Genomic DNA, 23,427 nt, shown 5'->3' on the forward strand with positions numbered 1-23,427 from the left:
GCCCCCACCACTAACTCTCAATCTCTCTAAGCTACATCTCATCCCCTGTTTAAAAAAAAAAAAAAAAAAAAAGGTGATTAGACTAGAGGTTTTCCAGGCGTAATCTTTACAAAAACCACTAAGTCAGATGAACTGGTACTTTGTACCAAGTAATTGTTAAGAGCCTGGCTTTGAGTCAGAGACACCTAGATTTGGATCTAGTCTATAGGCCAGTTGTTATTTTATGCCCTTCACCAAGTTACGTCACCCTTCTATAAGCCTTTTCCTATTCTGTACAGTGGAGATAATTACACCTCACCTGGTGCTGTAAAGATGAAATGAAATAAGGTACAGAAAATATGTAGCCCAGGGCCTGGTATCCAGTAAGCTCTGTGTAAATGCAAACAGCCACTGGCGTGATGGGCAAGAGCATACTGTCTAGAACCACACTGCCTGGGTTTCAAGCCTAGCTCTGCCACTTATGGCTAATTTTTTTGTGCCTCAGTTTCTGTGTCTGCAGACTGAGAGTGACAGTAACATGGTATCAATACCAAATTAAATTGGTGCAAAGATTAAAATAGCTTAATATATAAAGCCCTTAGAAAAGCCCCTGATGCACAATATTTGGTGTGTGGTGGTTAATTTGGTTATTATGATCACAGTTATGACTGATTTTGCTGGACGTATTGCTGAAATAGGGTGAGAAACGGTACGTGGCTTCTCTCATCACCTGGGCATAACGGAAATGCAAGGCTTCTGGAGATCCTGCGGTTTGAATAATCCAAGAGCTGGAGCAGCAAGCATCCAAGACGGATGCCTCATAGCTGCAGCCTGGGGAGGAAGGTGAGGCCCCGGCACTGTCCAGCTGAGGGTGGTCCTATTATGGAGAAAGCCCAGCTTTGTATGCAGCTGCCTTGTCCTCAGTTTGGCTGCATAATTGCGCCTTTTTGTTTTATTATAAAGCATCTTGAGGAATTCAGAGCCCCCTCCCACTGATAGCAGTGAAAGCCACAGAGTGTCCGTCTCTAATGAGCCTCAGAGGCTCTGAGGGCCCTACCAAGGCAGCCAGGCAGGGAGCACGCGCACAGGCCCGCTGGCCCCCGGCTCCCTTTGAGCCCCGGCCACCGCTCCTGGCTTCATTATGGGGCTCCCTGAATACCCCCAGGATCCTCCAGGCCTGTCCTCATTGTCTCAGAAGGGGACAGAGCTGCTTCCTGAATGCTGGGCCCGTTGGTAACCTTTGTGGGCCGGCAGTGAGAAAACATAAATTAATTATTCATATCAGTGGGCCTGATGGGAGCTGTTGTTTACAGAGTTGACTCCCCTTCTGGCTACCAGACTCTCAGAACTCCCCAGGGCCTCTGGGCAAGCAGGAGACGGCACAGTCCTGGGAGACAGCTGCCCTGAGAGCCGGGATGGCAGGTGGCCGGCTGGCCCTGGACCACATGCGGTCTGCCCAGGCACTTTGTTTGGGCTGTAGGGGGTTAAAACAAAAGCAAACCAATCTAAAACCCAGAAACTCTCCAGGAAAATCTGGATTTCTGGCTTATTCTTGAAAGATGGGAAAATCTGCAGTACCTGTGGAAATCATCAGGTCGTGTAGCACTGCTGACTCCTTCAGACCGGGCGTGATTTCACGAACTGCCTCAGCTCTCGTCTGGTCCTGTTTTCCGTGGGTATCGTGCAGTGAACAACAAGACTCTGGATGGGCTGCCTGGCCTCGCCTCCTGCCTCTGCCATGCACAAGCTGTATGACCTTAAGCAAATTACGCAACGCCTGTGGGCCCCGGTTTCCTCATCTGCAAAATAGAGCTTGTAGTAATAGGTTACCCAGTAAACTGAGTGAGTTTGTGTCAGAGCTTCGAGCTCCCTGTCACGTAGTAAGTGCTGCTTAGTTGTCAGTAGCTACTAGTATTGCACGACTGGCCTAGCGTTCTTGGCATCTGAGATGACAGTCCTTGTGTTAAAGTTTTCCGTGGAAGAAGAAAATATATTTCTTTCCTAGTGTGTGTCTTCACTCTAAGAAGTCTTTCATCCCTCCTCCAGCCCCTACACTCACCACCTTGGAGGGAGCCATCAGCATAGTGCCGCCCTCTGCTCTAACATGTCCATGGCTTAGCAGGCGAAGTTTCTTCTGGTTCCCATGACAGTGGCTGCACATGTTCCCAATGGGCAGGCCTGTTTCCCATGGTCACTCAGAACCCAGGCTCCCGGGCTCTTGTGCAGGGGCCCTCCTCCAGGTCCTGGTAGTTCTCGGCTTCCAGAGGGCACTGGGCAAACAAGAGAGTGAAGACACACATGCTTCTTAGCTTTTCTTTCGCTGGCATTGCAATGGCGAAGACAAGGCCTGCGTCCCCTCTTAGACTCGGGAGTCCTGGCAAGTATAGCCCCTAACAGGCAGCTCCTTTCCCGCAAGAGCTGTGCTCTGGGAAAGGGGCTGGGGCGGGAATCTTTGGTGTACCCTCAGCTGTCTTTGCCCCCACAGTCACAGTAAAGACGCCTGAAATCAACATCTCCCCGGGCTTATTTCCTTGTTGCTACTTTTAGCTTGTAGAGGGTGACTGCCTTGTTTTTGTTTTTTTGTCTGGTTTACTGCGGGGAGAAGAAGGGAAACAACCTTTCTGTTTTTAATCTCACGCTTCAAATTCCTACATAACACAAGAGCCTTGATTTGGGATATCAAAATTAGATTTGGGCAATAGCATTTCTTTTTTTTTTTTTTTTAAGCTTTTTTTTTTTTTTTTTTAAAGATTTTTTATTTATTTATCAGAGAGAGAGATGGGGAGAGAGCAAGTACAGGCAGACAGAATGGCAGGCAGAGGCAGAGGGAGAAGCAGGCTCCCTGCCGAGCAAGGAGCCCGATGTGGGACTCAATCCCAGGACGCTGGGATCATGACCTGAGCCGAAGGCAGCTGCTTAACCAACTGAGCCACCCAGGCGTCCCTGGGCAGTAGCATTTCATCTGAGTTACTTATTTGGAGAAACACGCAAGTTAGTCATGGTGCTTATATGTACATTGAGATCGCAGCCAACTTAGAGGAAGAAAGACATTTATAATCAGAATTTTTAAATTCAAATCTTAAACCTCTCTTTTTTTTCTTCCTTTAAGTTGGGTTCAAGTAGGTAACATAAACTTGTTTCAGCAGTTACTCATGGAGGAGGTATATGTATATAGAATACAATCAAATGTATGTATCATAAATTTTAAAAATCGATGAAAGCCAAAGTACATTTATTTTTAGGATGGACCCTATAAAGGCGAATCTTTAGGATTAAGGAAAAAAGAAATGAAAAGATGTCCTATGCAGCACCGCACATCTCTTCAAAATAGAAATTTCCACACACTGCCTTCTTTTAAACCAGTTTGTTTCTTTGGAACTACAGGGCCTGTCACATCTTTGAAGAAGTGAGATCACCATGGGGTTAAGAGGGCATCTTTGCTGCAATTTGCATACAAATCTCTGAGAAGCCAGCACAGAACTTTTATGACCTAAGACAGTGACCTCAGTGACCTTCATTCAGACTTCATTAGTTTGCTTTCTGGCTCCCAAATTGACTGACAGCTTTCTCTGTCCCTGCCAGTCCCTCTCGAGGTGAATCAGTCGTAGTCACAGAATGGAAAGAAAACACAAAATCTGCAGGTTTTTGTTTGACCCTTTCCCAGGCTGACCTGACTCACACCCCGAGCACATAATAAAAGCAAGAGGTTTTAGTAACTGAGAGGTGGAAATTGCCTGCTCTCTTCCTTGGTCCCTGGCTAAAGCTTGGTCAGTGTCATACCTCAAAGAAAGATGTGTGTTAGGAGAAGCTCTGGGTCTCTGCTTGTGCTTAGATGAGTTGCCTCTTACTAATTCTTCATTCAAGGATTTGCTGGGGAATTTCACAGCTGATTGGCAAAAGGGTAAAAAACCTCTTGAGTCTAAACCTACCATGCCCGCTGTGGCTCCTCTCCCAGCACTTGTCTCTGTGTTTCAGTGTCACATTTGTTTCGCTCTGCCTCTTATTATGGTAACTTCCATGTTATTCCCACTTCACAAGGCTTGCTGGAGGCAGGCACTGGTTTACGGTGGTCAAGAATGCAGACCCCTGGAGCCACATTTACCAGCTATGAGGACTTTAAAAAGTTATTTAGGGGCGCCTGGGTTACTCAGTGGGTTAAAGCCTCTGCCTTTGGCTCAGGTCATGATCTCAGGGTCCTGGGATCGAGCCCCCCATCATCGGGCTCTCTGCTCAGCAAAGATCCTGCTTCTTCCTCTCTTTCTGCCTCCTTCTCTTTGATCTCCGTCTGTCAAATAAATAAATAAAATCTTAAAAAAAAAGTTATTTAACCTCTTCGTGCCTCTGTTTTCTCATCTGTAAAATGGATGTGTGAATAGATAAATCTCCTGGAATGTTGTTAAGAATTGAATAAAGTGGGGCGCCTGGGTGGCTCTGTGGGTTAGGTGTGTGACTTTAGCTCAGGTCATGATCTCAGGGTCCTGGGAGCAATAGCTCAGCAGGAAGCCTGCTTGTCCCTCTCCCTTTGCCCCTCACCATTCATACCCCCTCACCCCGCTCCTGATTATGCACACACTCTCTCTCTCAAATAAATAAATAAAATCTTTAAAAAAAAAGAAAAAAGGAATGAAGTAATCCATGGTTAAGTACTCAGCCTGATGCAGAGTGAACACTCAGTAAATGATAACTCATATTCTTTTTTTTTTTTTAAGATTTTTTAAATGTATTTGACAGAGATCACAAGTAGGCAGAGAGGCAGGCAGAGAGAGAACAGGAGGCAGGCTCCCTGCTGAGCAGAGAGCCTGATGCGGGGCTCGATCCCAGGACCCTGAGATCATGACCTGAGCCACCCAGGCATCCCTCATATTCTTATTTACCCTCTGTTTTCCTAGCATCTGCCATTGAGCCATATGTGTCCTGTGTGTTTGACAAATGTGTACTGATTAGCCCGAGAGAATGATGGAGGAAATTGCTGAAGTATTCTTCTTCTACTTCTAGAATAATCTCGGTAAGGAACTGACTGCAGGTCAGAGTCTTCTCTGCAGGAGCACTGTAAAAAGATTCCTAGTGCCCACACCCACTGATGGGGAATCCAGTGAATCTGGGCACAACCTGAAATCTATACTTTTAGCCAGTCCTGGGGACTCGTGGCAGCTAGCCCAGCACCCTGAAGTTACGCAGGCTTTGCTAAGTGCTCAATATGAGGTAGTGGTCAATATCTGGGGGTTTTTTGGTTACTGTTGTATTGTTTTTCATGTGCACTTTTCTTCCTTTCTTTTTTTAAATAGAGATTTTATTTTTAAGTAAGTTCTATACCCAGCCTGGGACATGAACCCACAACCTTGAGATCAAGTGTCAATCACTCCACCAACTCAGCCAGCCAGGTGCCCCTTGTGTGCACTTTTAGAGTTTGTCTTTTCAAAAAGGAAATTTTGGGGGCCCGCCTGGGTGGCTCAGTGGGTTAAAGCCTCTGCCTTTGGCTCAGGTCATGGTCTCAGGGTCCCAGAATTGAGTCCCGCATCAGGCTCTCTGCTCAGCGGGGAGCCTGCTTCCTCCTCTCTCCCTGCCTGCCTCTCTGCCTACTTGTGATCTCTGTCTATCAAATAAATAAATAAAATCTTAAAAAAAAAAAGAAATTTTGTTATAATTGCCATCAAATATGGAAAATAGGGTGAGGCTATGTACATTACACCCCCCCCTTTTTTTCTTTTCAAAAATTTTTATTGTAGTGAATTACACATAACAGTAAAGTTTATCATCTTAACCATTTTTAAGTGTGCAGTTCAGTGGTATTAAATACATTTATAATGCTGTACAACCATCACCACTATCATCCCCATACAAAACTGAAACTCTATACCCGTAAAACAATAGCTCCCCAACCTCCACTTTCCCACTGCCTCTGGCAACCACCATTCTGTCTGCCTCTGTGAATCTGATTACTCTGTGAGTACCTCATGCAACAAATTACACAGCGTTTGTCTTCTTGTGACTGGCTTATTTCACTCAGCATGATGTCCTCAAGTTTCATCCGTGCTGTAGCGTATATCAGAATTTCCTTCTTTGTATTTTATTTTTAATTTTTAAAAAGATTTTATTTCTTTATTTGAGAGTGATAGAGAGACCAAGCACTAGGGGCAGAGGGACAAGCAGACGCCCCGCTGAGCCGGGAGCCAGATGTGGGGCTCGATCCCAGGACCCTGGGACCATGGCCTGAGCCGAAGGCAGACACTTGACGGACTGAGCCACCCAGGTGCCCCAGAATTTCCTTCTTTTTAAAGCCTGGATAATATTCCACTGTATGTCTGTACCACATTTGGCTTATCCATTCATCCATTGATGGACACTTGGGTTGCTTCCACGTTTTAGCTTTCATGAGTAATGCTGCTGCAAACTTGGAGTACAAATATATTTTGGAGACTCTGCTTTCCATTCTTTTGGGTAAATACCCAGAAGTAGAATTGCTGGAAAATGCTTGGTAAGGCCCTTTCTGCCCATACAGCCCCAAAGGTTGACATTAAAGGGAAGCCATTAAAAAAAAAAAAAAAATCCCGTATACTTAAGAACTTTAGGTGCTGGGATGCCTGAGTGGTTTAGTCGATTAAATGTCTGCCTTTGGCTTAGATTGTCATCCCAGGGTCCTGGGGTTGAGTCCCACGTGGGACTTTCTGTTCAGTGGGGAGCCTACTTCTCCCTCTCCCTGCTGTTCCCCCTCCTTGTGCTTTCTCTCCCTCTCTCTCTGAGAAATATATAAATAAAATCTTAAAAAAAAAAAGAAAGAAAGAAAGAGAAAAGAACTTTAGGTGCCCCTAAGTAAAAAGTGGAGGGAAAGGCCTTTTGTGTTTGTGTGTGAGTAGATAAGGAATTGCCAGACAGTTGATAAAGTAATCCATTTGTGTTAGGAGCCAGTAAGCAGTTAGAGAGAGGAAACAGCCCAGGGTGACCTTTGGCCTGAGCACAAACAGCATCAGCAAGCTGAGTGACACTTGGATGAGGACACAGAGAAGCCCATTGTGGTCTCCCATTTCAGAACACTTGGCTGGTTGTGACTTGAATCATGTAGGTCACCCTGTTGCTGCCCCCAGATAGCAATCATGGTGTTTGAAGGTGTCGGGTTTGGATGCTCACTGGCATTCATTCCCCCTCCTGAGCTTTGGGGGAAGGAGGGCAGTGGGGTGGGGACACGTCTTTGCACTCAGGTTATAAGTGACAACCCCAAAGTCCCAACACAGGCTGAGCTTGTACCTTTCTGAATTTCATTACTTTCTGCATCTACTTCCTCCCTGTCTTTCAAAGAGATCAGCCTTCACTCGTTCAGACATAGGTAGCATGAAATACTTGTGTGTGTATTTTCTTGGGGAGCGGAGATTAATGTGAAGTTAAGACGACCACTTAACGGCAATTTATAAAATTTGCTGAACATGTAAATAGTTAAGCAAACCTGCTGGGCTTTAATAATTGGAACTTTTTCTTGGGTTTTAAAGTTACTGGATAGCATGGAGCGCTTATAACCTCCAAACTGATCAATAAGAAAGGTCAACAAATACCTCTACCCTAATTCTCAATGTTTATGGAGTATCTAAATCACCAAGTATTAGAGGGTTAAAAGAGAAGGATTTGTACACCATCCATGGAGCGCCTTGGTGGCTCAGTTGGTTAAGTGTCTGACTCCTGGTTTCCACTCAGGTCATGATCTCAAGATTGTGAGATCAAACCCTGCATCAGGCTCTGTGCTCTGCTGGGAGTCTGCTTGAGATTCTCTCTCTCCCTCTCCCTCTGTCCCTCCCTTACTTCTCTCTAAAAATAAATACATAAATCTTTAAAAAAACAAAACAAAATGTCATCCACTTCCAAGCAGGTTGCGGAGAGTAAAGCCTCGTATGTCTGATTTCATGACCGTGTGAGATCAGTTCTGGGCTACCATAAACTCCTTCTCTCCAGGAGAAAGGGATGCAGCCACCGTTAAAGCAATGTCATTGACACCTGAAGTGTGCCAAATGTGCGTCTGGGGAAAGGGTTCAAACCTCTGCTTCAAGACTCGTCAGTTTCTCTGTGGAAAGAGGCTGGCAAACAGGTTTTCCCTGCAGGAATGTAAACATAATAGAGACCCATGCTAAGGGCTTGCCATCTTTAACTGCCTCCCAAGACACAAAGAAGGATTCAATAAAACTGTCGGGGACCACTGTGTTCAGATACCAAACAGTAACAACCACATCTTCGCAGGTTGACTAATGGTTACAGAAGTCGTCGTACCTGCTTCACAATCTTGAGGGCACATCCTTTGACATTTTTCTTTGTTTCTTCAGCTCCAGTGCCCACATGTGTTCCAGCAGACATCCCATCAGCTCCAGTGCCCACATGTGTTCCAGCAGACATCCCAGCAGCTCCCTTTTGAGGCTTTCCCTTAGAGTCAAAGAGGGGACAATGGTCAGTGCTACTAAACCCAAATCAGCAGAGAACTTGAGTTTCATTAGCAGTAAGGACTTCTCACTGCACAGGCCAGCAGGTGACCTTGGAAACAGAGACGGCATTGGGGATGCACAGCACAGCCGTCCTTGGGACAAGACAACGTTAATTCCTCCGTGCTGAGCTCCTCCCGGGACACCTGCTCCTGACACCCAGTTCCTTTAGGCCATCGACAGAGTGGCTTCCTGTGTGTTCCTTTGCCCAGGAAGGCTGGGAGGACAAGTTCTAGCATCCGCCACTATTTCCTTTCCATGGGGGATGACCCATCTTGGGGGACTGGAAAACTTCTCTTTTTAAGCCCTCTGAACTCAGTGGGTCTTCTCACACCATCTTTTCTAGACAGCAGCAAAGAGGCTGCCTCTGATGTCAGTGGTTCCAAAGCAGTTGATTTGAGACAGAATGCCCTGATTTGAGACAGAATGCCTAAGGAATTATAAGGCTATCAGGTTTGTGACTCGAAGAGCATTTGGGGGGTGAAAGGGCATTTCTCTTTTCTAGAGAAAAGGCAAAGGGGATAAATCTAATCCCTGGCACTGTGTCCCGGTTTCTGCTCTTCCAAACAATACCACAATTAAAACCATGTACACAACCCATGTGTGCATATGTGTGAATATTTTTCTAGAGAAAACCTAGGTATTGTCTCGCGAGGTTGTAAAGCATGTGCATTTTAAAATATTAATCGGTATTTTGGGGCACCTGGGTGGCTCAGTGGGTTAAGCCTCTGCCTTCTGCTCAGGTCATGATCCCGGGGTCCTGGGATTGAGCCCCGCATAGGGCTCTCTGCTCACTGGGGAACCTGCTTCCTCCTCCTCCCTCTCTCTCTGCCTCTCCACTTACTTGTGATCTCTCTCTGTCAAATAAATAAATAAAATATATAAAAAAAAAAAGAATAACACAATGGGGGACGCCTGGGTGGCTCAGTGGGTTGAGCCTCTGCCTTCGGCTCGGGCCATGATCTCAAGGTCCTGGGATCGAGCCCCACATTTATCTGCTCAGCCCCCCCCCCTTTCTGCATACTTGTGATCTCTCTCTCTTTCAAATAAATAAAATCTTTAAAAAATATATATTAATCAGAATTGTCAATTGTTCTCCAAAAATGCTGTTCCAGCTTAGACTCTTTTCCACACTTTTTGGGGGAACCTGTTCACTCCCTCACCAAAATCGTTATTCTTTTTCATTTGTGCCAATCTCATGGACAGAAATGGCATCTCAATATACATATGGCCCCAATTAGTAATAAGGTACAGTCTCTTTTCTTATATTCTTTGACAATTCCTATTTCCTCTTCTTTGTGGTATTCTTTGCCCATTTTAAAAAAGATTTTATTTATTTTATATGGAGAGAGATTGAACACAAGCTGCGGGAGCAGCAGGCTCTTGCTGAGCAAGGAGCTTGATGTGAGGCTTGATGAGGGGCTCAATCCCAAGACTCCTGGATCATTTTCTGAGCTGACGGCAGATGTTTAACAGACTGAGCCACCGCGCCCCTCTTTGCCCATTTTTAAAAATCTAATGTGAATGGTTTATCTTTGAATAGTATGCTAATTATAGATTTACTTAAGGAAAATGTACTGTTCCTTTTTTCTTTCTATTGACTGTCCTAAATTGTTTATTAGTTAAGAATTTTACAAACATTGGGGCGCCTGGGTGGCTCAGTGAGTTAAAGCCTCTGCCTTCAGCTCAGGTCATGATCCTGGCATCCTGGGATCCAACCCCAAGTTGGGCTCTCTGCTTGGCGGGGAGCCTGCTTCCCCCTCTCTCTCTGCCTGCCTCTCTGCCTACTTGTGATCTCTGTCTATCAAATTAAAAAAAATTTTTTTTTATAAACATTACTTACATCAGTGGGAAGGATGAAGCTGGAGAATGTGTCTTCTCCAAGCTGCATGGCGAGAACCACTCATATTGTGGTGGAACTTGTGACCCTTCCCAAGGTCACGGCTCTTGGAACCTGCCGATGTCAGCCCTCGCAGAAACCTGTGCAGCTGGGTTGGTCTGGTGACCTGGGTGTTGGGATTTCTTTTGACAGCTTTATGGAGTGGATCCATGAGGATAACCTCAAAGAATGTGTATGGAGAATCTTCACGAACCCAGTAAGAATTTAGGACTCTCAGCGTTCCTGCTGTTCTTTGTGTTTCTAGTTTCTGGGAATATTTTTTCTGTTCATTTTAAGCAGAAGTGGGTGTTAACTCTTTAACTAATGCTTTTCTCACATATGTTAAGATGATCGTATACTTTTTTCTTTTTTGTTTTTTTTTTTTAAGATTTTATTTATGTATTTGATAGAGAGAAAACGAGAGAGGGAACACAAGGAGGGGGAGTGAGAGAGGAAGAAGCAGATTTCCCATCAAGCAAGGAGCCCTATGAAGGACTCCATCCCAGGACCCTGGGATCATGACCTGAGCCTAAGGCAGACGCTTAACGATTGAGCCACCCAGGCACCACCATATACTTTTTTCTTCCTTAACCTATTAATACAGCGAATTACACAAATACATCTTCTATTTAAAGAAGTTTTATTGCACTAGGCCTGTATTCCCGGGATTAAATCCTATTTGGTCTGCTATACAAGGTTGAGGGCTGCTCACTGGTACACTAAATAAGTCATGACCTTAGCCAAAGGCAGACGCTTAACGTGCCCCCAGGATCTGCTTCTTCCCTGCACCCCACTTTATCCACTGTTTTGGCAGCAGTCCTCTACTGGGTTGGTATGTTGGGGCCTCTGATTTCTTCTTTCCATCCAATACTCCTATCCCTTTCTTAGATTACTTATCTTAGATTACTTATCCCCTAAGATTACTTAACATTCATGGTCCCTGAGAGTACCCTGTGTCAGGGTACCTTGTTATAGGTTTTGTGTGTTAATCCATGATTTTTTTTTTAAAAGATTTTATTTATTTATTTGACAGATAGATCACAAGTAGGCAGAGAGGCAGGCAGAGGGGGGGGGGGAAGCAGGTTCCCTGCTGAGCAGAGAGCCGGATGCGGGGCTCCATCCCAGGACCCTGGTATCGTGACCTGAGCCGACGGCAGAGGCTTTAACCCACTGAGCCACCCAGGCACCCCTTAATCCATGATTTAGATCATGTCTAGAGATTTGGGTTAAGAAAGGGAGACATATGACAAGTTTATTATAATGGTGTGAAACATATAAAAAACCTCCACGTCCTCAGTCTTCCACCTTGAACCAGAAGCCCCAAAGGAAAATTAAGTTAGAATCCAGATCTCAGTTTTATTTTTTTTTTAAAGATTTTATTTATTTATTTGACAGAGAGAGATCACAAGTAGGCAGAGAGGCAGGCGGAGAGAGAGACGGAGGAAGCAGGCTCCCCGCTGAGCAGAGAGCCCGATGTGGGACTCGATCCCAGGACCCTGAGATCATGACCTGAGCCGAAGGCAGCGGCTTAACCCACTGAGCCACCCAGGTGCCCCCAGATCTCAGTTTTAAAACTTAACATGAGTATCTACCATGAAGCAGTCCCTGAATTATGCATATAGGTATTTTTTAATATAAAAGATATAAATAGTACTGAAGTTCTTGGAAGAAAACATCAGTTCCAGTCATCTATCCCCACCACTTTCACTCCTCTCTCCAGAAAGAACCTGCAGTCAACAGTTTGTTGTAGATAAGATATCGCTCCAGTCCTTTTGTGGCACGCATACAAATATTTTATCTCATTTGTGCATTGTTTCATTTGTTCTCACAGCCACAAGAGGCTAGTATTATTATTTTTTTTTTAAAGATTTTATTTATTTATTTGACAGAGAGAAATCACAAGTAGGCAGAGAGGCAGGCAGAGAGAGAGAGAGGAGGAAGCAGGCTCCCTGCTGAGCAGGGAGCCCGATGCGGGACTCGATCCCAGGACCCTGAGATCATGACCTGAGCCGAAGGCAGCGGCTTAACCACTGAGCCACCCAGGCGCCCGAGGCTAGTATTATTAACCCATTTTATGGATGACAAAATCGAGGCCCAAGAAAGTTGGGCAATGTGCCAAGTGGCCCGCAGGTAATTAGTTTGAACCCATGTTTCTTATTTTGAAAAGAGCCAGTGCCTCTTTCTCAGGAGGTGGAGGCACCAGTCTTGAAAATAAATAAATGAACTAGGGGCACCTGGGTGGCTTAGTCTGTATGAGTCTATCTTTGGCTCAGGTCATTATCCCAGGGTCCTGGGATGGAGCCTGGCTCATCCTGGCTCAGTGAGAGGTCTGCATCTCCCTTTCCCTTTACCCCTGCTGGTGTTCCCTTTCTCTCTCTCTGTGCCTCTCTGTGTCAGATAAATAAGCAAAATCTTTAAAAGAAAAAAAAAAAAAAAGAATGAGCCTTGCTCAGTGGTGACAAACCCAAACCGGTCTGAAGGAGTGTAAGGGACCCTGGGGTCTCCCACTCTGCTACATTCTCCTTGAGCAGTTGTCCTTTTGGAGACTGGAGGGAGCAACAAGCCCTTGCCTAATTGAATTTCAGGTGACCCTCATCTGGATTTCAGATCTTCCATTTTGCTAGGATGTTTTAAGGCCTGTGTAAAGACATCGTTGAAGAGCTTCCAAGAAAGGTTTTCAGGTGCTAGGGACTCTCACAGTTCCCCCGAGTGTCCCTGGGGGAACTTCCAGAGATCCTGACAGCACCTCCGGCTGGGATGAGCTGGGGAGATGCCAAGAGAAATTACGGTGGCCTGGCGCCTAGGACAGGTGCGCCTGTTTTCTCGCTCATTCCTCCATTGCTCCAGGGATTTCCCCAGTGGATCTGACACTGGGAAACGGAAACTCTTTGATCTATTTGTTTGTTTTAAAGCCTGAATAAAAGGTCAGAGCTAGGGGCACCTAGGTGGCTCAGTGGGTTAAGGCCTGTCTGTTCGGCTCAGGTCATGATCTCAGGGTCCTGGGATTGAGCCCCGAATTGGGCTCTCCGCTCAGCAGGGAGCCTGCTTCCTCCTCTCTCTGCCTGCCTCTCTGACTACGTGTGACCTCTCTCCATCTCTCTCTCTCTGTCAAATAAATAAAAAATATCTTTAAAAAATTCTTAAAAAAAAAAGTCGGAGCTAGCCCCTCCCGCTCCAGCCAGCGCCTGCTGGAATGTCCGCAGTTTGCGGCTAGTTGCTTGCAGCGCCGCGAGACCCATACGAATGCCACACCCCTTGGCGGGTCCCTTCTCACCGTGGCAGGCAGAGTCTGGGCCTTCCTTCACCCCGCAAGGCGCCAAGGGTGTAGGCAGATCGCGGAGGGTTTTGGCATCTGCCTTCCCCGTGAGAGGGAAGATAAACTAGGCCCCAGGCCCAGAATATATTTGCATCTCAATAACTGCGTAAACCTCAGAAACCGAGGCCGCCTCCCCCGCCGGGGTCCTGGAGCAGCGGGCCACCACGGGACTTCTGTGATGTTGGATTAATCATGCGTGCAGGTGAAGGCAACTCTGGTTTAGCCTCGGTGCTGCATTTCACATTTAAATGCCGCAGCGCAGGGTCTGGAGAGCCAGAGCTTGCAGCCCCGCCCCCGGGAGCTGTCCGGGAGCCCCGTTACGGTCGGAAACCCCACCCACGGGGGCCTCACCAGGACCCGCTACACACAAACTAATGGAGGAACTAGAAGGGCTCAAGGAAGAACTGAATTTACCGTCTCTGCAGGCGTCGGGAACCTTGTCGTTTAAATGAGAGGACCATTTGTCTTCAAACCAACTGTTCCCAGCCCATGTTTCAAACCCTAAACCTAGCAGGCTTTCATCAAGGGTCTGTGGATTAGGAATGGATGATTATGAATCATCTTCCCTTTCCTAGCGGGATCATCAAATTTCATGCAACATTTACCAAAGGCTAATATGTGAGACATGAAGAGGGTGTTACACACCCTAATGGGTACATCATAGCCGGAGGTCCTTCAGAAAAGGGTTGGGACATTGGGCTCTTTGTCTCCCAGGGAAATGCCCATAAGTGTGGCCTCATCATTTGTGTGTGTGTGTGTGTGTGTGTGTGTGTGTGTGTGTATTGGTATATACTAATTTCTAAGAAATTTTTTTTTCTTAGTTCAACATTCTGGTATAGTGTTTACTCTGGATAATCCAAGATATAAAAAAAAAATTTTTTTTTAAAGACTTCATTTATGTATTTGAGAGAGAGAGAGAGAGAATGCACAAGAGCAGGGGCAGAGGGAGAAGCAGGCTCTTGGCTGATCTAGGAGCCCCAAAGTAGGACTCCATCCTAGGACCCTGGGGTCATGTCCTGAACCAAAGGCAGATGCTTTTATTATTGAGCCACCCAGGCCCCTCTCAAGGTTTACAATTTTCACATAAAATTACCCACATATCTTACTTTTTTTTTTTTTTTTTTAACACACTTAGCTACTTCAGACCTATTTCCCTTTTGCCCAAGAAGGGCAGTCTACTTAGTGTCCTGGAGAAAATTCTCTTTGTCAAGAAAGTGTATTGTATTCTGAACTGAATTTTTCAGCTTCCATTGTTTTGGAGGTCTTTGAAGGACCTTTACCAATCTGGAAGCCCTTGGCTCTCTCAAGCCTGACAGCCTTGATTTACAGTGAAGGGATTACATTTTTCTAGATGGATCTTCCTCTTCTAGCTCTAGCAGCTGCACTTCTGAAGAGGGAATCGGGCTGCTTTGACTCTTTACAAAATGCTAATGAGTTAACTCCACAATGAAGACGAGACACCCACAGAAAAAAAGGGTGTGGTTTGGCCTCGGTAACCTCAGCACATCACACAGTATCTCTTTACAAGGTTTGCTGTAATCTTGGGGGTGGGGGAGAGGTGTACTCTGTGTGTGTGTTTGTGTGCACGCGTGTGCAAAGCTCAAGCAGCGTAATGGTGATAGCTAACGGTGCTGAGTTTGTAGACTGAGCAGGCACCGGGCCCACTGTCTTCACATCTGTTCTATGTCAGCCGTCTCAGATAAGGCAGTTACCATGACTATCCTCATCTTAAAACGAAAGAAACTGAGTCCCGGTAAGATTGAATTAAGGACACCAGGGCTCAAACCCAGGTCTGTTCTGTCTCTGGAACCCACATCCTGACCATTGAATGGCGCATCCGGAGTAGCAGCGGCCCAGAAACTGGCCCCATGAAGCTCTTGCTTACATGAGCGGCTCTGGGGGACGCTGCAGCCTGCAGGGGGCTGGAGCTTTCAGCAGCAGTGCCCAGGGGAAATAGCAGGTGTCCCCACCCTCCCCCTGCACCTGAGATGGGGGGATGGGCTAACCCAGCCTAGAGAAGAGTCACTCCTGCGTGGGTCTGCTTTTCTTAAGTAATAATCAGTTTCTGCTTTGGCCGGCAGGCCTGCAAACTCCGTAGCCAGGAAACAGGAACCAAAAGACAAGATTGGCAAAACTGTCTGGCATTCTCCTCTTGGCTATCAGTTCTGTTTTATCAGCAGCCATGCCCAGCAGATAGGGTGTCCTGGGAAGCATGCCTCAGTCCCATGGAGTGTACAGGGGAATTCACCTGGGCACTGCTTCCTTTCATCGGCTGTGGGGGCCAGGATCCCTGCCTTAGAGGGAGTTCCATTGGTTTTATCTTGGCAGTGTGGGGGCTTGTAAAGTCTTAGGAAGCCTGTGGCCACTCGGGAGGTTGGTTGACTGTAGAAGGGCCATTTCTTCCCATTCCCTCTCCCACAGCATCCCAATCAGTGTTCTAGAATGTGTTGAAAGTATGAGGAAATGCTGATGTTTTAGACTCTTGGTCTGCTTGTCCCAGCGAGCGGTGTATACACCGGTATTTCCTGCCTGTGGCATGATGTGGAAAAAGGTTGATAAGCACATCTCTCTCCAGTTCTCCTGAGATTGCAAGAACAAACCCAGCTTATTTTGTACCTATCACAGATTGGGGTTTGGGTGGTGAATTCAAACCCAATTCTTTTTTCTACAATTCTCTTGCATCCCCCTCCGCTCCCCCTCAGTTTCCATTGCTAAAGGGCTGATGTCCCTAATAGCTAATGCAGCCAATCCCCAGACTTTGTTCTAATCCCAAAGCTGTGGCCCAGCCCCAAGGAAGGAAGAAAGAGTCCCCAGGCCCTGTTGGAAGCAGTTCTGATTCTACTAAGGACACTACAGATGAGACTTTGTCGCCAGTATTCCTGGGCAGTATTCCTGGGCAGTATTCCTGGGCAGTGCTGACAAGCAGGTGTTGTTCCTCCCTCCCCCAAGAATCAGAGACATGTCACTTGTACTGGGACCAAAGGTGGATGATGAAATAGAGTCCCCCCACCCCTGCGGCGTGGGGGTGGGGGCTCATCTTCGTATTTGGGGCTAAGGTGGCCCTGAGCCAAGTGAGGTTATAGTTCACCTAGGTAAAGCTTGCCTTGCTGGACACAGGAGAGAATGAAAGCTGGACTGGCCATAGATCAGTGGCTGAGAAATTCTGGGAAGCTGCTTTGATTGTAACTATGCAAAGACCCTGGCTGTAGCCATACCCAAAAAAGATGGAAAATGCTAATGCCCATTTTACTCTTTTATTGTCAAAAAATGTGTTTGTGACTTTATTACTTTTAGAACAGGAGGAAAAAAAAAAAAACGGAAAAAACTCACTAGTTAAAAAAAAAAAAAAAACAGCTAGGGCCATCTGGGTAGCACAGACAGTGAAAGCTTCCCACTCTTGGTTTCGGCTCAGGTCTGAGCTTAGGGTTGTGAGATCAAGCCCCCGCATGGGGCTCTGTACTCAGTGCTGAGACTGCTTGAGTTTCTCTCTCCCTCTTCCTCTGCCCCTCCCCAACCACTTGCTCTCATTCTCTCAAGTAAATAAATAAATCTTAAAAAAAAAAAACAACCAAGGGGCACCTGAGTGGCTCAGTGGGTTAAAGCCTCTGCCTTCGGCTCAGGTCATGATCCTAGGGTCCTGGGATCGAACCCTGCATCGGGCTCTCTGCTCAGCAGGGAGCCTGCTTCCTCCACTCTCTCTCTGCCTGCCTCTCTGCCTACTTGTGATCTTGGTCTGTCAAATAAATAAATAAAATCTTTAAAAAAAAAAAAAAACAGCGTATATGCTTCACACTCGCTACACAGCCTTCCGTTGACATGTGGGATGCCTACAAGTGAGCAAATGACGGGTGCTAATTGCAGTGTGGCTTCTGAGCCAACCGCATGGGTGTTCAGGCAAGACCTGGCCACAGTTCATGTCCCCCCATTCTTCCCTGCCTCTTGCAGACCTAGAAAGAACTTGTTTGCCCAAGTGTCTGTGACCATGACCACATCTGAGCAAAGCTTACACACCTTCACCAGCTCCCCTTGAACTAGGGTCTTCACGGGAGATAGAGCATCGATGATGGAGTCAGGCACCTGTGCTTGCAGGATCGGGCAGGCCAGCTGGGAAGTCAGCTTCTGTCGGTGTCTCCTGCCCTGTTCTCCTTGGCCAGACAGACCTCTTCCTTTTGAAATTGGCAGAAGTGCTGCTGTGGACAGACGCGCCCGCGTGTACTGATGTTGGCAGTAGTGGTCTTTGTAGGAAGTCAAGGTTCCTCGTAGGCCTGGAAGGAAATGTGACCTGCTTGCATGTGCAGCTCCATGTGTGGTCTCTAAGAGAGAACAGCAGGAAACCAGGGGCTGCAGGGGCCCGGGCTTCTCTCTGACTGCTTCCTCATCTGTGGTTAGTCATGGTGGGAGGCAGATGGGATTTCTTTTATAAAAGCAGTCCTTTTACCTCCAGAAACAAAACAAAACAAAACCCCAGCTCAGCTTCCCTAAGGGCCTCCTGAAAACTGAACCCCCAGTGTGGAAGCTCTGGCCAGCCAGGGACAGCAAAGGCTCTGATCTCAGCAGCTTCTAGCATGAGTCTGCTCCAACAGTCCGTAGCGTACATTTGCCCCAAGAGCCAGGGATCTGAGGGCCAGAGGAGGAGGCCCCTGGTGTTAAGGGGAGGCACCATGTTGTTCCTCACCCATATGGAGTGGTGGCTACTATCTTCTGTTGAGGCTGCCTGGCATAGAGCCTGGGTGTGGGGGCCACCCCTGGGGACTGCTCTCTGGTGAAACAGAAAACCAAGTCATGATCTTACCTGGGGCTGCACTGGTCTCCCTCCGGTGGTCCCAGGCCCCTGGGGAGAAGTGGAGAACAACCACGCACTGCTCTGGGGTCCAGGAAAGGGGCCCTTCCAGCACCCTTGTCCCATTTGCTGGTGACCTGTGACTACCCTCATGTGATGAGCATGCGGCTTCCTGGAGGAAAGAAACTTGCATAATCAGATAGAAATAGGAACCTGGAAAAAAAACTCAGTGGGGCATGTAAGGGATTGGGCAATGACTTATCTAGAAGGCTTTGGGCCATGAGAGGGGGTTGGGAGTCAGGGAGAGGAACCAGGTTTCATCTGAGTCATGGCTAAGAATCTAAGGAGATCTCTAGAGTGTGAGACTTCTGAGGGCTCAGGAGGCAGAGGGACAAACCCGCCAGCCCAGAAATTCCTCAGAGCCTTTATCCTTTGAGGTTCTGTGGAAAGGATCCTTCCTTAGGAATGTGCATCTCTCATACCTCACCATGTGATGCCATCTTCCCCCTAGGGCCTCTAGCTTTGCTCAAAACACAAAGGATTTTGTGTTCACACGTTCCGAGTGTACTTAGGGCCAGGGCAATGGAGACGTGAACATTCGGAGGGCTGGATGTAGAACGAACACCTCAGTTTTCTCACCTTTCATGATACAGACAGCAAATCATCATATTGTACGCCTTAAACTCGCCCAGTGTTACTTGTCAGTCACACCTTAATAGCCTGGAAGGAAAAAAGGGTGAAAGTAGTGTGCCTAATACAGTGCCTGGAATGTGAATATTGGGGAACCCAGAGACACACTGACTGAGGGCTTTCGGTAATGGGTGCCTCTGCCCACAGACTCACAGGGACAGGACGTGAGTCCCAGACTTTTGTTGTTGGTGTTGAAGGCAAGAGATGTTCCTTCTTTATGAAGACAGGCCTGAGAAAAGCTGCAAATTCTGTCGTGTCCCTGAATTCATGCTGAGGTCACACAGTATATTAGCAGCTGCCTGTATTCTCCCCCAGATCCCCAGAGAACCTTCTCTTCCAGGCATCCATTCTGGTTCCCCTCTTCACCCCCATTTCTGCCTAATTACGTTTCTGCGTAATTGCTTATGCTTGCCCCCCTCCATGCCCTGTTGCCCCCCCCCCCATTTTTGCCATTGAAATATGAGCTGTCCTTCCAGGCCCTGGTTCAAATGACACTTCCTCCAAGAAGGATTTAGTCATCAGAAGTGGTGACCCCTTCTTCCCCTCCACAACGTACTGTCCACACTGCTCTCTGGACCTGCCAGACACTGCCTTGCCTCTTGGGGGCTTCTAGACATGTCTCAAAGCCACTATCACAGGTATCCTGGATGGAGGAACCCAGTCTTACATAGAGCTCAGGGAATATTCGATGGGCTAATGAATAACTTTTCTAGCCCTTGAAACCCACGGGACTTCCTGAAATACTGGGGAACTGAGGGTGGGAAAGGAGAAAGTTTTTCCCCTCCCTTATAAACCATTTCCTGGTCATCTGTCTCCCAAGGAATCATAGGCATGATGCCTTTCATCCCTGCAAGGTCCAGAGAGTGAGAAGAGGTTCCTCAAGTTCACACAGCAAGTTAGTGGCAGAGCCAGGGCCTAGACTCGTGGTGTGCTCGATTTAGTGCGTTGGGAAGGCAGGGGAATATTGAGGGGCAAAAACATAAATTCTGGGGCAGTCAGGGATACGTTGATAATTGAGTGATTTTTTTTTTTTTAAGATTTTATTTATTTAAGAGAGAGAGAGAATATGAGAGAGAGGGGACAGTGGGAGAAACAGACTCTCTGGCGATCAGAGAGCCTCATGTGGGACTCGATCCCAGACTCCAGGATCATGACCTGAGCGGAAGGCAGTTGCTTAACCAACTGAGCCACCCAGGAGCCCCGATAATTGAGTGACTTAAGACATGCAGAGTCCTTAGATCAGCCCGGGCCCCGGAATAAGTGTAAGTGTTTATTGCTGTCCCCTTTATTACTATTCCTCTGCCCGTCATTGGCAACTACTACCTCCTCCCACCAGGTCCCATCATTTCAGGGGAGAAAGAACCCTGGGAGTACTAACTATGCCAGAACATCCTTCCTAGGCAGCAAGGAAGAAGCGAGCAGTTAGCTTTAGAGGACTAACCCTCTGGTGTACTGACCCTAGGAGTGTAGGGTGACTTTCCTGAACCAACATAGACCCAAGGCCCGCCTTACTGTTTTGCAGGTGCCCAGCAGACTGGGTGAGTCTGGCACACTGCCTGGGCAGTTTGGCCGGCCCAGGGGTCACCATGGCTCAGGGCAAGCAGCAGCCACAGGGCCTACCAAGCCCTGTCTGTCTGTCTCTCTGTGACGCAGCCTGCAGACACTCTCAAGCTAGGTCCTGGGAAGAGACAGGGTGCCCACAATCAGTCTCCATGTACTTCTCCCCTCCCTGAGCTGAAAGCAGGATTTCCCATCTCTCTGGTTGGAGGCACACCAGAGTCTGGAACCCAGTGAGTGACAGCTTCAGCCGACAGCCCCAGGGATTGGGGAGTTCAGCGTCGCTGCAGACCAGTAGCGTCTTATTTCTCAGACTCTCCACTTCTGTCTCCAGCCACAGCACAGGAGAGACCGGACAGGTGCGCACCCAGGGACTGCTTTTTCCCATAGGAGCACTACAGTTTGCTTCCCTCTAAAAACAAATGTAATTGCAAATTTGGGACCAGCCCAGGAGAAGGACTCTGAGAACTGAGACCACAGTTCCCTTAGTGGGCTGAACCATTTCCTGGTTTTTATTCCATTTCCATATTGGAATCTGATTGGGTAAAAAGGAGTACAGCATTAAATGCTGACTGCTTGGCAAGGGAGCCCTGTGCTTTGGGGAGTTTTTAGTTGGGATTTCATGGGAACAGTTAGGAATTAATTAGAGCAGCAATCCTCTTGCTCCAAATATGATTCTAGGATCCTGTTGTTTGCCCTGAGTCTGTCCAGAGAGCATGACCCCTCCATCTCATCACGACATCCCAGTCAGCCCAGACAGTTGTTTTCCAGCTGGAGGACCTGGGCTGGCTGAAACGTCTATACTCTGTCATACATCCCTGGCCTTTATGACCAGGAACAGGTTCAGCCATCCATTCATTCATCCACTGAAACCAATGTTTTAAGGTGCTGGGGTTACAGTGGGGAACAAGAGAGGTATGGTTTGAATCCTCTTGGGGGGCTCAGTCTAGCAGGAGAGACAGGCATTGAAGAGTTTACACAAGCAGTGAGTAGAGGCACCTGGGTGGCTCCGTTGTTAAGTGTCTGCCTTCGGCTCAGGTCATGATCCTAGGGTCCTGGGGTCGAGCCCCACATCGGGCTGGTCCTGAGATCAAGGCCCACATTGGGCTCCCGGCTCAGCGAGAAGCCTGCTTCTCTCTCTCCCACTCCCCCTCCATCCTTGTGTTCCCTCCCTCACTGTGTCTCTCTCTGTCAAATAAGTAAGTAAAATCTTAAACAAACAAACAAACTGGTGGTCTGGTGGCTAGGGAAGGCTTTCTAGCAGAGGTGATATTCAAGTTAAGGTTGGAGGGAAGATGAAGAGATGTCCAGGCATTTTAGCTGGAAATAACATTCTGGGCAAAAGTTCTGAAAGTGCAAGAGAGAGCAAAGAGACTGTGCCAGATGAGGCTGAAAGGAAGTAAGGAGCCAGGCCACAGGGCCTCGTCTGCCACCAAAAGGATGTGGGTCTTTATTCTGACAACAGTGGGTAGTGCTCGAGTTGCTGTGGGATGCTGGGAAAGTGTTTCCTCCAGCTGGACCAGCTCCTGATGACGTCAGCCTTGTGGGCCTGGGACTGCTCAAACCAACAGACTCCCGTCAGATGTGACCGTTGTGTGGCTTTCTTTGGCTACCACAGCCAACTTTTCATTCTTTTCTTACTCACCCTTCATTAGAAGACTTGTCCCATGTGTCAGTTTCCTGCGTCAGCTGCTGACACCAGACGGGATTCCTGAGACTGCACCGTCCAGCCCAGGACAGAGCGCGGTGAGCTTGGGGAAGGGGGAAATGAGGTGTCTCAAGGTTTCATGACTAGAACCTGAAAATGATGCCTTGTGTAAAAGATGGGTGCCCTGGGTCAGTTCCAGGAGAGAAAGCCAGCGCTAGGTTGACTCATCCACAGGGGAAGGATATCGGGGTGGTCTTTTTGGGGAAGGAGGTGACTGGTTTTCTGTGATCTTCTCAGACACTGTCTGCTGTTCCCAAGGGTCTGCTATAGATCCCCCAACGGGCTGCTGCCTCCCCCTTCCAAGGGCTGTGACGGCCCAGTGCAAGCAGTGTACAGGTGTGTACCTAGTGTCTGGGTAGGGGCATCCCTTGTGCTGGTGGCCTGGGCCAGACCACTTCCTCTCTCTACTTCTAAGATTATAAAGATGAAATTTAGGAAGGACATCAAAGGCAGAATGCCAGGGAAAAGAACAGGAGGAGTGAGCGTGCCAAAGAACCCTCCTTTTTTCTGCCCAACCAAGTCACCACTATTGACACTTGGGGATGGTTTAACATCTCCAGCTTTAAAATGCTCCTGCAAAAATAAATACATAAATAAGATGCTCCTACACATTTGCAAACACTTCCTGGGGGCTGGTACCAATTACCCCTTTCCCTGATGGAGAACCACGGTTCCCATGTTTATGGGCACAGGGTATGCACAGCTGTGCTTTAGGTCCTGAAGCTGGCGGCCTGGGACACTGGAAATTCCCCCCACTTGAGAATCTCTTAGAGACCCTTTTGTTCAGGGGCATGGTCATTCTTCCCAGGCTACCCATGGGGGCTCCTGATGTCTCCTGACCCCACAGGGAGTCCCTCCTGCCTTCCCTAGCCTGGTCACTCACAATGGTCGCCTGCAGCTCCGTGCAGAATCTGGTGGGCAAAGCTGAGATTTTAGTTCAGGCATTTCCCAGCCTTCTCTGTTGGATTGTGGCCAAGGTTGGCAGGACCGCTTCTAGTGGGTGAGTTGCTGCTCTGTTGGGCCACCAGATGGCACTCGGGAGACACCTCCCCCTTGGTCCAG

The 23,427-nt window shown here is 47.7% G+C and overlaps 1 protein-coding gene across 1 annotated transcript in view; it reads left to right on the forward strand.

Annotated features, from left to right (window-relative positions):
- ABR (ABR activator of RhoGEF and GTPase) overlaps window positions 1-23,427 on the forward strand; it is a 177,660-nt gene that overhangs the window by 15,626 nt on the left and 138,607 nt on the right. The gene's annotated exons all lie outside the window — the stretch shown is intronic.

The sequence above is a fragment of the Mustela lutreola genome, chromosome 15 (assembly GCF_030435805.1).
Source record: "Mustela lutreola isolate mMusLut2 chromosome 15, mMusLut2.pri, whole genome shotgun sequence".
NCBI lineage: Eukaryota > Metazoa > Chordata > Mammalia > Carnivora > Mustelidae > Mustela > Mustela lutreola.